Source organism: Astyanax mexicanus, chromosome 18, assembly GCF_023375975.1.
Source record: "Astyanax mexicanus isolate ESR-SI-001 chromosome 18, AstMex3_surface, whole genome shotgun sequence".
Classification (NCBI taxonomy): Eukaryota; Metazoa; Chordata; class Actinopteri; order Characiformes; family Acestrorhamphidae; genus Astyanax; species Astyanax mexicanus.
The window spans coordinates 13,533,778-13,550,161 of record NC_064425.1 but is presented as its reverse complement, the minus strand read 5'-3'; positions in this window follow the sequence as shown (position 1 = coordinate 13,550,161).

Genomic DNA, 16,384 nt, shown 5'->3' with positions numbered 1-16,384 from the left:
AAAAACAAATAAATGAAAACACATTAATCAAACGATTGTTTTTATTGATGTTTATAAATATTTTAATGTATGAACTAAGAATGTGTATATTGAAATAAAGATTTTGAACGGTGGTAAAGCACGGAAAGCCCCGCCCCCTGTTGCTGGATTGGCTACTAGTTCACACTCACACGCAGCGTAGCCAATCCTAGAGAAGGTGGCGGGCCTAGCAGAAAACGGGTGTAAAACAAAACGCTAATAGAGAGAATTAAAACACGACATGAATACTGTGAATGAACACTGAGAGGATTTCTGAAGGTAAAACGCTGTAAACGTTGAGAAAAAACGATATAAAAACATAAATGTAATATATAAATATAATAAATATATAATAATCACAGAAAACATACCGAGAGACTTAAGAGCCTTGCATTGTTTGTTAAACGAATGAATGGATGGATGGATGTGAACTAATTTAAAACGGTCCAGCTCTTTATTTCTTTATTAGAAGAGATATAGAGATGTTCCTTGTTCCTCGTACCCTGAATGATAAACCCTTTTAGGACACTTCTGAGCACCTGACCCCCCCTGCAAAAGATATGATGGGAACGATGTAATTAAAACCTGGCCACAACTTAAAATCAGAGGCAACTGACCTGTGCATTCACGCTGTGAAGGTACGCCAGTAACTAATTTAAGGGAACAGCAATGTTATTTTATTCTTTATTCTGTTTATTGTTGAGTTAAAGTCGGGTTTGTGCTCTGCAGTGTGTTCGCGTGTGTGTGTATCGAGTGGGGGTGTACGCACGTTGGGCACACCTATAGCATTATCACTCAATGCGCTGTCCACTGTGGGTGGTAATAATGCCTACTGTGGCATATTGATGATAAATGCCACCCTTGAAAATGGAATGTCCCATTGGACACCTTGCTTCAATTCTGATAATTCACTTCACCTTGCCATGAGCACGTTGGCCAGTGTTCGAACTCACTCACAAGATAACACCTCACAACTCATACAGATGTGAGCGTTCCCAAGCCTTTCCCTAAGGTAACATTTTAATATTGCTCTCTGAACATGTCTTAATTAGCTTAGTTAACTAGATATTTTCCAGTAGCCTTATATATCAACCTTGCTGGTGTACAGCCTACGTACTGTTAGCTCGTCAATGGACAATGGTTTCTAATTAATATCTGGTTAACATTTGCTCAGAATTAGACCAGTAATGAATGGAGCAGATGGTGGAGGACAGCAGATGGGCTACAGGATGTAACAGTATGCCTATAGAGTGGAGATATAAGGTAAGTGGCCCTCATAATGTGCTTAGTGAGTGGAAGTGGAGATGAGGTGAAGAAAGGCAGATAACAGCCAGAAGTGCTGCTCTTATAGCAGAAATGCATTTGATTACTGGTTGGGGAGCCGCTGTAGAGCTGGATGTTCATTCAAGCTGGTGTGGATCCATTACAGTTAATGCTGCGGATGAAATTTGCTATTGTGGGCATAAATGGAAGTTGGTCTATAGAGCCTGTAAAGTGGCTTGCAGAGGCCTCAGTGGTAGGAATCCACCAGACAGGTCAGAGATAAAGTTGTGGAAAAGCTTAAAGCAGGGATAGGTTATATAAAAACATTTCCCAAGGAGCACTGTTCAACTTATCATCTAAAAATTAACATAAAAACATTTTCTACAACTGCAAACCTACCAAAACATGGCCGTCCACCCAGAATAACCGATGGTCAGAGAGAAGCAGCCATGGCCCATAGTCACTCTGGAGGAGCTGCAGAGATCCATATGATGGAGCAGTTGGCAATTTCCATTCGAGAAGGATAAACTTTGTTGTAGAGGATAGGAAAAAGCATCCAAAGATGTAGAGTATCCACAAATTACAGTTACTGGGTCAAAGTTTAACTGTACTTTAAGAGCTCTTGAGAGGCAGTTGAATACATCGGTCCAAAAGCCTTGCAGAAGACGGCAAAATAAAAACAGGTGAGCCAGAGAACCCTACTCTATTTTACATCTCTCACAAAGTGGAGATACTGAAGCAAGAATCATACGCAACAATCCCACATTTCTCTGAAAAGGGGAGTTTTTGTTCCCCTCAGCTCGCAGGTAAGCTATGCACACAAGCGACGTGACGCCTGCAGAGGCATCGCTGTCACCCTTTGTTTGTGCTATTAATGGCTGAGTGGGTTTTTGAGGAAGCTTTCCTCTCTGTTGCACCTTTAAATTCCATGTATGTGGGAGGAAATAGGTCACCCAGATAGTCCGAGAAGTGAGCAAACACGCGTGCAGGCTGAGTAGCTGTAGCCTAGTATAGAAGAGCTCTACCCACCTACTTCAGCTCCTCTCAGCATGCGGGAGCAAACGTGGGCCAGCAACTATATCTGCAAACTACGCTGAATGAAGCCGAGCAGATCTGTTGCGCAATGTTTAGCAATGAGTACCTGTATCACCTGCAGGTATTTATTCATTCTAAACTCACCATTGTCCTACTGCAGGCCTACTGTGGTCCTGTGGTATGGTTTACATTTAGATGATTTAGGGCCCTATTTTAGTGATATATCGAACACACCGTTCAATTATTCATCACGCTGCTTGATTTAGGGTGTGTCGGTGTGGCATCAGTGTGCCAGTTGTCATTTCTTTAAGAGCCAGGTGAGCTCTGACTTTGGCACGTTCGCATCTTAACAGCGAGTCACTTTTGCACATCTGAACCTGCATGTTCATGCTGGGAAGGTACGTCAGCAGGTAATTTAAGGAAACAGCAATGTTATTTTACTCTTTATTTTGTTTATTTGTTGATGTAAAAGCTGGATTTGCAAGCCGCATTGTTTTTTTTTTGGATGTGTAACTAGTGGGGGTGTACACGTGCCGAGTGTGCTCAACGTGCACAGTGGTCCTGCATAGCTAAAATAGAATTGGGTGGCTAACTGTTCACTGCTGTCATGATTTTAAAATAGATTTATTCCTAAATTCCTAAACACTTTTTTAGTAGTGTGGGCACAAAGCATGAAAATAGACTGCTGGCGGGGTTTAAGATAGCAACCAGCATCATGCCACGCCTTGTGAAGGGTGTATGTTTGGGCCCTTAGATTCCAGAATGGTTGATATCCATGAAAATAAGACTCTTTCTTAATAATTATGGAGTACTGATAATTTGTTTTGTTAGTTGTTCTGTAAGATATACTGTATGTCACTTACGTGGGCTGGGCCTCCTTATACCTGACACTGATTGGTTATTGTTTTTTCCTCTTAACCCACAGTTGACCAGCATGACCAAGCATCACCAGCTGTTCCACCAGCATGATCAGCATGCTTAATCTGGCCAACCAGCATGTCAATCAACATGACTTCGTCCCCAGAGCCATTAGGCTTTTTAGCTCTTCTCAACAGGAATAGAAGTTAAATCCATTTACATTATATGGAAATACAATATATATTTATCCACACATATGGGCACAAGCATATCAGTCAATCTATATTACAACACAGTCTGGAAAAGGTTATAAAATCATTTCGAAAGCTTTGGGACTCCAGCAGATCACAGTAAGAGCTATTAATCACAATTGGAAAAAAACATAGAACACTGGTGAACCTTCCCAGGAGTGGCCGGCCGACCGAAATTACTCCAAAAGGGCATGAACAACTCATCCAGGAGGTCACAGAAAAACCCAGAACAACATTTAAAGAACTGCAGGTCTCACTCGACTCAGTTAAAGTCAGTGTTAATGATTTAATAATAGGAAAGAGACTGGTATTTAAGGGAGGGTTCCAAGGCAAAAAACACTGCTGACCAAAAAGGACACAATAGCCCATCTCACATTTACCAACAAGCATCTTGATGATCCCCAAGACTTTGGGAAAATATTCTTTGGACTGACGTAACAAAAGTTTAACTTTTAGGAAGACTTGTGTCCTATTACATCTGGTGTAAAACTTATCATACTGAACATAAAACATGGTGGTGGTAGTGTGATGGACTGGAGCTGCTTTGCTGCTTTACATTGTGAATGAATAGGGAAGTGATCAAAAGGAATTGTGTAGTAACTTAAAAGTGTTAAACAAACCAAAATAATCTGGGCTGAGGCTGGTAACTCTGATGAACTTATCCTCTTGCTCTTCCTTTTCTGAGGCGGTACTAATGAGACCCAGTTTAATCCAAATTATGTTTTTGATGGTATTAGCAGTGGTTAAACTTAAGGATTCTTTCAGTTATTTAAACTCTTTTTGGATGAGCTGATCTTCGTTTTTTCTTAGTAATTTTTTTCTTTGTTTAGTTGAGTAGTTCTCGCCATAATATGGATTAGAACATTACTCAAATAGAGCTATTCACTGTATACCAACTCTACCTCTTCACAACTTTACAACTGATGCTCTCAAACACATTATAAGGCAGGAAATTAAGTAATTAACTCTCGACGAGTTCAGCACAGCTGTTAACTGAAAGCTTGAAATCCAGGTGACTCTACCTCATAAAGCTGACCGGTAAAATGCAGAGATGTGAAAAGCGATCATCTAGGCAAGAGGTACTGTATATCATAATATTATAATTGTTAAAATGGCATACTGTACATTTATGCTGATGTTACAATTCTAATATGCTCTGTGCATATCTAAACTTTCAGTATGTGGACATTTATGAAGCTGATGGAGGATGTCTGTTCCACATCAGAAATATTCCAAACAAGAAGAGCAGAGCTCTTCCGACAAAGCTTTTGCCAATCGCAGAATCCAAGAGCCGAACTTCACGTCCCTGATTACAGGAAGCTTCTGTAATGGCGCAGAACACCGACTTCAAAGTCCAGTGAATAATTAGAGGTGGACAGAACTGCACAACACAAGAGTGTCTTAAAATAACCCTGGGCAGACACACCCCTGATAGCACCATGTTGTGATTCTGAGGCTTCCACAGGCTTTGGCAGGAAACAGGCTTCCTCAGTCTTTGAGTGAAAATGATTGAACTTGTGAGTGATGTTTGGACGTTTCAGGATAGTATGCAGGGGGGAAGGAACTCATGACTCATCTAGGATATGTGACCATATGATCACTAATGAGGGAGCCTGATATTAAGATTGAGATTAAAAATAAGCACATTATAGAAAATTTAAGAAAGGATTGGTATCAGCAGAGAATTTCTAATGAAAAGAAGTATATATAAAAAGTATATAATTAATAATTGTGGTGGGTTTGGTACAAATGATAGAATAATGATGCACAGTATCAGTTAAACGTTTGGAAACAGCTTAAATTTATATATATATTTTTAATTATCATTATTTTAAAATGTTAATACTAAAGTCATTTTGCTAGTATTGACCCACGCCCTTGATTGGGCAGAGAAGAAGAAAGAGGGGGAGCGAACTCAGAGTATTTGGGATGGAGTTCGGGGCAGCTTCGCTGTAAAGCGTGAAGCCGAAGCCCCCCCTCTCATGAAGAGAAACATGAGAAGAGAATAAAATTAAAGAAGGAGGAAGATGGGGAGGAGGTGGGTGCGAGGTTTGTTCAATGAGTAGGTAGAGAGGAAGTGACTGTTTAAATAGGGATGGAAGTGGGAGGAGTGAGGGCGTGGCTCACTCCCAAAACTTAGTTATGACACATAACTCCACTTAAACTATGAAGAAAAACACATGGAATTATGTATTAATAAAAAGTGTTAAACAAACCAAGTTCAAGTTGACTTTTCAGAATGTGAAAAGACAGGAGAATATCTTTGAAACCTTGTCTGTTGGACTTGAATAATGAAAATGACTCATTTAATTGTTCAGATCACATTGAGCAAATTGAATAATAGAGGCTACAAATGACAGAAAAGTCAAAATTAGACTAAAAATATTGTTTTCTTTCCCATAATTGAGACACAAAAAATGTGCACAATTAATCAAAGTTTGCAAAATTAAAATTGTCGAAATTCTTTATTCCTTAAGCTGAAAACAATGATAATATAGAGGAAAATATTTCACATTTGCATGGATAAGTTAAACATTATAGATAACTATAGATACTTATATAAATTTTTTTCTGCATTGTATATTAATATTTAAGTAATTCAAACTACAAAGAAAAGTGAAACAAACCAGAATTTGTTTTATATTTTGGATTATTCCAAGCAGCACCTCTTGCTTAAATGAAAGCTTTGCTACATTTTCTCAGTCAGCTTTATGAGGTCGAGTCACCTGGAATTCAGGCTTTCAGTTAACAGCTGTGCTGAACTCGTCAAGAGTTAATTACTTGAGTTTTTTGCCTCTTAATGTGTTTGAGAGCGTCAGTTGTAAAGTTGTGAAGAAGTAGAGTTACAGGTATACAGTGAATAGCTCTATTTGTAATATAGTAATGTTGTAATCCATATTTTGGCGAGAATCACTCAACTAATTAAAAAATGACTTTTAGAAAATAAATTAAGGTCAGTCACTCCAAAAAGAAGAATTTCAAGAACTTTGAAAGTATCTCAAGACTAGTCACCGCAAAAACCATCAAAAACGTTATAATGATGGAACTGGCACTTATTAGAACCGCCCCAAAAAAAGGATGGCAGAGCAAGAGTTTCCTCTGTTGCACAGGATAAGTTCATTGTTTGTACTTTTTCAGGAATCAGGAAGGTCAGAGTGTTTTCGATAAAACATCAGAGTTTTATCTAAGTCATGCTGTGGTAAAATACCCTACACAGGTAATCACTGAGCTTCAGTAAGGTTGCTGAACATATCTGGATGATTTACCACCACCACTAGCGTAGTTGAGACGGGCATTTCTGTACAATTCTGTACAGTGAATACAGCCCTATTTGTAATATAGTATGTTTTAATCCATATTATGGCGAGAACTACTCAACTAATTGAAAAAAGACTTTAAAAAATTTATTGAGACGGGCATTTTGAACATAGTATACATAAACTGATGAGCTACAGAGTAAGAATCATCATCGCTTGCCACTGCTTGTCAATCTACCAGTTTTTGGAAATTGGACTCCTGTAGCCATTTCACACATTAGCTCGCATTTCTTACTGATTGTTCCTTTAACTATGACCACAAATTTTAATGTTCGAATGTTTGAACATCTACAGCAACTAGATGAGTTTTGAAAAAAAAGCTGTGCTCTAATGAATTAAAACAGAAATTTGTATTGATTGATTGAAGTACCAAGAAAAATTAAATTATTCTATATTATATTACATATTCTATATGTTTTCTATTCAGAGCAGCACATCTGCTGGCTTTCCCCGTGCCAACCCTCATCCTGCCAAATCCAGCCATTAGGCTCATGCCAAGGCCCACATGCAGCGCTGCATTAGTGTGCAGCCAGGCGAGGCTTGGAATTGTGGGATTGTTATCTATTTGTATGATGTTAGAGACAGATCAGTAATTTAATCAAAGCCGTTTTATTGGCTCTCTGTGAGGCATGTGGCGGTGAATGAGCAGATCTTCTGTAGGAAACCTTTTTAGAGAAGCTACCGAGACAGAATTCAGTTATAAATGTAAAGAAATAAGATGTACAGGGTCTATTTTCTTTCTTAAACTTCATTACTACTTAAGTGACTAGCAGCTTGAAAAACTGTTGGATGCTGTTGGATTCGTCTTTGAGGAATGATTTGGATGATTATTAAATGCAGCAGAAGAAATAATAAGGAAAGAAATATGCTTCCGGCCAGACTTGGCAGGGAATGGACTTCAGTATCTCTTTATCCCTCTCCTACACACATGCTGAGCACTGCGAGCGGTCAATTTTCCAGAAAGCATAAACTATACACTATTAAATTCTGGTCATTTGCAGTAACTTGTGCCATGGCTATCTAGGGAGTGCCATTTGTATCTACCGAAGTAGATATTATTTTTACTTTACCACTGTACTTAAGTACTAAAATGCTGTATCTGTATCTACTACAGTATTATTTTACTTCACTACTGTACTTAAGTACTAAAATGCAGTATTAATATTTACTGGAATATTATCTTTACTCCTACTTCTTTTTTTTTCCCATTTTTTCCCTGATTTACTAGGCCAATTACCCAACCCACTCATTGGGACTCCCTCTATCACTAGTGATGCCCCAACACACCAGGAGGGTAAAGACTAACACATGCCTCCCATTGCTGAGTAGCATCACAGCATGCTGTGCGGTTCTGAAATATCAGCTCACAGGTGCCTTGTGCTGCGAACATCACCCTTTGGAGCAATGTGGGGAAAGAGCGCCATTTATCCACCCAGAGAGACCAAGGACAATTGTGCTCTCTCAGGGCTCTGGTAGCTGATGGCAAGCTCCATGAACAGGATTCGAACCGGCAATCTCCTGATCATAGTGGCAGCACTTAGCTCGCTGGACCACTTAGAGCCCCTCCTATTTCTACTTTAACTTCACTACATATTTTGGACGTGTTTATTACTTACTCTATATATTTGTTTATCGTTTTATCGTTTTTTATCATTATTCGTTACAATTATAAAAATGTTTGGAATCATTCTAAACCAACATTATCACTAAAGTGAGTAAGTCAAGAGATCAAGCTGATCTTCAAGCTATCGGATTGGATAATAACAGTAAGTCAATATGCAGCAAACTGTAGTACAGCTAAAAGTCTTTATAATACTTGCTCTTTATACACCAATCACTGCTGGTTCTCTTTTAGATGCAGTGTGAAGAGAATGAGGCCTATGTGAAGAATCTGGGAGTCGTTTCTGACAGTGATCTGAGGGGCTCTATATCAGTACGGACTGTGAAAAGGCACACTAACACTCCCGCAGTGTCTGTAAGCTCTGTGTTGACAGTGAGACATTTACATGCTTTTGTGTCAGATAGTCTGGATTACTGCAATGCCCTCTTATCTGGCCTACTCGAGAAAAAAATTACCATGCTGTTAGAGATCTGCTGCCAGAATCATCACACGAAACAGAATGAGCGATCTAGCTTCTATTTAGCATCACTGATCATCAGTAAATTTTACATGTCATTTGGAAATCAAGGGACCAGAATCTGGAGGAAGAGTGGAGAGACACACGGTCCAAACTGCTTGAGGTCTAGTGTGAAGTTTCCACAATCAGGGATGGTTTGGAACGACATGTTATCTGCTGGTGTTGGTCCACTGTGAGTCCAAACTCCAAGAAAATCTTAAAGCACTTCATGCCTTTCTCTAATGACATCTTTTATGGAGATGTGGATTTCATTTTCATTTTCATTTTGGCACACTGCCCACACTGCCAAAATTACCAATTGGTCTTATATAATATTCTATTTTTTTGAGACACTGATTTTGGGGTTTTAATCATCAACAATGAAATAAATAAACACTTAAAATAGATCACTGTTTGTAATACATCTATATAATATATAATAGAGTTTCACATTTTCAACTAAATTACTAAACTAAAGTAATGTTTCAATGATATTAAATGTTTTTAGATGCACCAGTACAGTAAAATACTGTTAAAATAAATTAGTAATTTGTTTTACAGTGCAGATTATTGAATTAAAAAGCAGTTCTATAAGAAAGTGTTTATGATCTTTACACATTCAGCAGATGGACTCTGGCCTGTGATCCACATGGTGCAGGGACGGAGGGTGACCTCTACAATCGCCTGTCATTGCCCTGGTTGTTGGAGCCGTGAGGAAGGAGCACAGCAGTTAAGGAGAGTCTTTATCCTCCAGGCGGCTCCAACATCTGCCATCCATCAACCCTCTGAGGAATCGAGGACGAAGCTGAAGAACATCCTACCCTCACTGTCTGAACGCCTTCGCCTGGAGGACGTATAGATATTTATACAGTATGTGGAGAAGAAGGAGGAAAGTCGGGATTATAGCAGAGCGTCTGCTGGGACCTGCATTCTCCCACGCTGTTCTCCTGCTAGATTAAATATTGAGAGGATTAGGAACGAGGCTAGAAAAGCTGACATTGAAGCATTAAGGATTAATTAGGTGGAATGTTCAACACTCGTCTCGTCGGTCTTCCAGTTAGATGTTTCACGCTTCCCTCCAGCCCGTGCAGAAAGCTCTGAGAAGTGTTATCACCAGATTTCAATACCTTAGAAGAAACCATGACATGGAACATATAGTCCAGAAGGAGAGCCATCCATACTAAGTTAAGCCTGACGGCTGAATATTTACACATATATATTGTGTCTTTAATATACAGAGCTTTAATAATACAAAAAAAAAAAACAGCTCAAGTGAGTAAAATATGAGCTCAGAAACTTTAAAATGTTAAAATGTATTCTTTATTTGTTTATGTGATGGCAAAGCAGTCCAGAAGCTTAACCAAGAGAATATAGAATTAAAATAGAATGAAAGACATGAAAACAATAAAGGGACACATATGGAATTACTGTATGTAGTAAACAGGAAAAAGTGTTAGTCCTCCACATTAACCCCCTGATCTAAACCTGATGAACTGAGATGGTGATTTGAGGTGATTTGGGATGAGCTGGAGCTTCACAGCGTGAAAGAACAGCAGCAACTATTGTTCAGCACCTCCAGGAACTCCTTAAAGACGCTGAGAAAACTATTCCAGGTGACTCTGCCTCATGAAGACACTGAGATAAAATACCAAGAGTGTGCAGATCTGTCCTCAAAGATAAATGTGCAACATATTCTGATTTGTTCAACACTTTTTGTTTAACACCCCAATTCCATGCAAATCTCACAGACCTATGTTTAATTCACAATCGATTATGGAACGTATATCAGATGTTAAAAGTGTGATAGCTTTAACAATTAGTGTCCTCAGTTCCCAAACGCTTATTGAGATAATGTGCTAAACATGATCCTGTCCTACTTCTTTACAACGTGACGCAGCATCACATTCAAAATGAGTAAATATTTACAAAAATAATTATTACAAAAATAAATAAAATGTATCGATTTGAACATTAAAGAGCCATTAAAATCTAAACTATATGTAACTATATGAACTATATATTTTTTAATTAGTAGCTGAAATGTGTTCCTCTGAAGCAATAAAACATACCAGACCTTCATAAAATATTTATAAACCTTTCCTAACCATTAAAAAACATTTTTATTGCGTTGATTTCCTTCCGTCTCCGCAGCGCCCTCTCAGGTTCAACTGTGCTATAGATGTGGATGATGTTTCCGTGTAATTTGCTCCGCAGACACTTCCTAACATGCAGATCAGTCAATAAATAATACCGCCCCCTGGTGATGTCTAACCATCTGCGTCTCACCGCTATCAGAGGTACACTGCTCAGCCCAATCAGCTCTATCTCCTGCCCCATCCCTAAACCCATACATCACCCAGTGCCTCTCCCAAACTACACCTCCCATTTTTTTTTTTTTGTGAAGTCAGTGACAATCAAGGGATTTAGTTTATTTAAATCATTGAAATATCTCGTCTTTGTAGTTTTTTTCAGTTGAAAGTATTACGTTTGTTATGCTGAAGGAAAGGAGAATGTTGACCCTGGGAGAAGAGGGAGGTTGACCTCTCACAGGCCTCGTCCTGTGGCACATCAGCAAAGCAGCCCGGGGCTCCTAACTCCGCTGTTCTAGAAAGCTAGGAGTTATATAAGTGATCTCCTATCCCTCTCGCTGTGCCTACATGCATCTCACACACCAGAGGCCGAGTGCGCTTTCGGATGATGCTGTATGTAGGTTATTGAGAGACGGATTTGCACAGAACCAATGGTGGCTCAGGAAATGAAATGTGTGGGTAAGCATACCTGTCAAGTTTTAGATTTAAAAATAAGGGATATTTTCCTATGTACGCTTAAAGCCGTCCCACCAGCCCAAGGAAGGTTCAGTATCCCTTACATTTTAAGACAGGTTTACAAAAAATCTTTTGATACAGCCAAATTAAAAACCCTTTTCTATATATTTTTTAAAAAGTTAAGATTTCATGTCTTTTTTTAGCATAAATGCACTCTTTTATATGATATATTTTTTATTTATTTAATGGATTTAAAATTGAACAAAGGGTGCACAAATTCGGCAAAATGACTGTTGGTGACCTAAAAATAGTATTATGAGCTTTTACTAAAAGGACATGGACCAGATATATTCCATCAGTAAAAATTAGTCCTAAGTGTCCTACACAATTAATAATTTTTAATTAATACTTCTTTCTTTTGATCACTCCACCCCTGATCAGTTCAGTTAATTTCGGTCCTCTCCACATTTCTAGTTAAACCGAGTCACAAAAGCTGTATTTTTTTATTTTAAAAGGTTTAATCTGTGTGTTTTATTTTGGAGACGAGTATTTTTAAGCAGCTATCAGAAAAATCTCATCACAGTTTTGCATGATTAGCCTACCGTTACCTTTCTTTTAGAAAAATCGCTGTATATCCAGATATGTTTTAACATCAGCAGCTCCAACTAGCTGCCTGAACTCACAGCGACGGGGGGGGGGGGGGGGGGCTTCCCCACACTGACCCTCCTTTGCAAGCTAATTGGCTGTTTCTCCTGAAAGGCGGGACTTTCTCCTTGAACCGGCTCCACGATTGGTTAAGAGACACAGAGCAGTCAGTGCCCTGTCTCCTCAATAATATATGTTTTTTTTTATCTTAATATAATACGGGAAATTTACGGGAAAATACTAATACGGGAAGACGGCGGGAAAGAGGAGTAAAATACGGTAGTTTCCCGGCCAAAACGGGAGACTTGACAGGTATGGTGGGTAAGATGTGTGGGAACAGTTCAAAGCCTGACTCGTAGATTAAAGTGACGGCGGTGTTGATGGCGGCTCATCAGGGTACGTCAGTAAGCGATTAACTAAATCCAAAAACTGCCTCAGTTTGTCAGAGAGTAAACTAATGGAGTGTAAACCCATTCATTCACACTGTAGCTCGCTGCGCTACGTATAGGGAGAAGATGAAAGCCTGGAGCTTTTCTATACTCTGCATTAGTCGAAACCTACAACACTGCTGTAGCTTACTGCTGTATTAGCTTATATTAGCTTATATTAGTACCTATCAAAATTTTGGACACACCTCTTCTCATTCAGTGTGTGATCTTACTTTTTTTGTTTGTTTTGTTTTACATTGTTTAATTAATGTAATACTGAAGACTATATTAAAGCTTTTACAGGAACACATGCTAAATTATTTAGTAATCAAAACACCAAACGAACCTAAATATGTTTGCTAATTTAGATTCTAATTTAGAAAAGTAGCACATTTATCTTTGAGGACAGATCTGCACACTCTCTGTATTTTAATCTCAGTGTTTTTTATGAGGGAGAGTCACTTGGAATACTTTTCTCATCGTCTTTAAGGAGTTCCTGGAGGTGCTGAAGAATAGTTGCTGTTTTTCCTTCATGCTGTGAAGCTCCAGCTCATCCCAAATCACCATCTAAATTAATCAGGTTTAGATCATAGAGTTAGGAATTAATTCCATATGTGCCTCTTAATCATTTCCATGTCTTTAATATTAATCTATGTAGAAAATAAATAAAAATAAATAAATAAAAAAGCCTGAATGGTGTCACTTTATTGCCACCTCAAGCTTTTTTGTAGTAACAAAATGATACAAACAATAAAAATGAAAAGAAAAAAATATAAGAAATGGAAAACGCAGTAATTTAATCATGTTTTCTGACGGTATTTAACATTAAAGTCTTAATATTAGATATTAAAGTCTAAAAAATAGAAATAAGAAAAAAGCCTAAACATTTGAAATTAAAGTAAAGCTTTTTTTAAATAAAGTTCAACAATTAGAACTTAAAGTGTGAAAATTAGAAATTGAAAAAAATAAAATCTAAAATGGTTAAGTGACCCCAGCATGCTGAGCTTTAGAGTTTCCATTTAGCATATAATAATTCATAAATGAGATTTTTAATGCTGACCAGTGTTTTCCACAGATTACACTGAATTAAGGGTAAAGTTAAGACTGGTGTTATGCTGTATGCAGTAATGAAGTTCTGATTTTAACCACAAGGCGGCAGTCTTATATAAAGAAAACATGAGGGACATTGTTTTGCTTCTTTATTATTTATTTTATCTCATATCTCTTAAAAATTTTGGATATTATGCAAAAACAGTTTCTATTTTCTATTCTTAATGTAATAGTATAGTATATTAAGTATTATAGTATTAATATACATCCATTCCTCCATTTTAGGCGTGCAAAACATTGATTTTATGTTTTTTGTCTCCAGGATTTTTTTTTTATCTCCATTCATTACTCTGAAGGTAGAAGTATAGATACTAGGGTTTAAAATACTCCTGTATAAGTCGAAGAATCAACTCAAGCTTGCTTTTTACTCTTTAAGTAAACGTGTAAAGGTACTGCTTTCAAAACTACTAAACTTAAAAGTAATTTAAGGGGTAAAAATGCCATTAAGGACAAAAGCTTAGGCCGCACAACAGGGACCTATTGTGCACTACCCTGCATTGTCCATGTGGTTGTACAGGTTTCACTTGCATTTGTTTTTTAATAAAATAAAAATACAGACCAAAATTAGGTCACATTACATTTATTGTATCTGGACATACATGCACAATAACCATGCAGTTAAATCAGTAACAAATGTTTTTTAAAAAAAAACCTTCACAAGTGGCATATTTCATATTCATGGCAAGTATGACACATTTCAGCACTGCAGTCTCCAGTTTCAACAAACTACGTTGCATTATTTGCAATTATTAAGTACAGTTTCTAATGCAGAACGATACATTTCAATGTAAAATGCCATGCAAACTGAATATGACTTAATAAGATGTCTGTGTCTGCAGAGTTATGGCTTTAACAGTCCTGAAATTCAATAAATCAAATTAAAACAAATGTAACAGCTAGTAAGTGCTATTAAACTGAAGAAAAGTGTTATCAGTCAAAAAAACAGGTTTAATCAGTGGCGTAACCTAGTCTATATATTTCCCACAATAAGTAGAAACCATTCATTTTTACAAAAACAAAATTCTAAAACAAATTCCATGAATTCACATTTCACATAAATAAATCGATCATCTGTCAACATCTGAGAATAAAAGAATGAAAAGTCCTGATGTCTTGGCTTCATTTTCTGGAGTCAGAGTAATAGTAAGTGTATGAAAAAATAAACAAAGAAACAGAAATTACAGTACAAACCATTTCTGCCCCCCACAGCACGAGTGAACACGGCACAATACGCACACAATCAACATAATCTAAATCTCAACACTGTTTCCTAACTCTTCTAACAGCCCTGCAGTCCTGCACTCCTCTACAGCAGCTCAGGACTTACAAACAGAGTTCCAGTGAAGTTGGCAGGTTGTGTAAAACATAAATAAAAACAGAATACAATGATTGGCAAATCCTTTTCAACCTATATTCAATTAAATTCAATACAAAGACAAAATATTTAATGTTCAAACTGAAACTTTATTTTTTTTTTTATTCAAAATGAGTAAAAATTCTCAAAAACAATAAAGTTTGAACATTAAATATCTTGTCTCTGTAGTAAATTAAGGGTTTGCAAATCATCCCATTCTGTTTTTATTCATGTTTTACACAACGTCCCAACTTTTTGGGCATTTAAACTTGTAATATAATCAACAATAATTATAATCGAGTGAGTTAGAGCAGGAAACCCCCGAAGCTGTGTGCAGTGCAGGACTACAGTACATCATAATTCACTTCTGCTTACTGAGAACCCAAAGAAGAAAAGGACAGAACGGCTTTCACAGTGACAGATCACGATTATAGCTAGATAAGGTTCTGTAGAAAACTGGACACTTATGATCATTCTAGAAGTGATTTTATATTTTTTCAACATACATGTAAAGCTCTATTCAAGCTGGATTAGGTTTTTACAAGTGGAGGAGTTCAGTGCTGATTCAGTGATAGTGCCGGTAAAAGAATGGCATGTAGAGTTTTGGGTTCCCCTGGTCACAATTAGATAAGAATGTCCCGATTCATTACAGTGACACCACTAGTCTCAAGATCTAGTCTCAAGTGTGAATAGTTAAGAAATTAGAAATTTAGTTCATCTCGAAAAGGAAAAGATTAAAGTGTATAAGGCCAAATACCATTGCCCTTCCCCTTGTTTTGGAGTGTAAACCCTTCTCCTAAGAATTGGGACAATGGTTTTAGAACCTGTTACAGATATATATATATATATATATATATATATATATATATATATATATATATATATATATATATATATATATATATATATAATGTTTAGCAACCTAACTGCTGCTGCTTAAGTAGCTGATTTTAGGGACAATCGTACATCTTCAGAAAGGGGGCAGGTGGTGCAGCAATTAATTATTAGTGTCTATTCCTTAATTCCTCTGAAATTATCTGATTTTTTTTATTTATTTTATTTTACTTTTCCATTCCACCTTAAATGCTGCAGCCTCGGTCATCTATTGCACCATAAAATGTGGAATCAGAAAGTTTGCTAAGTAGCTTCTTAGATGAACTACTAGCATTTTTTGGTTTTATGCTTGTTATGAAAGAAAATGGCCATAAAACATTAAAATTACA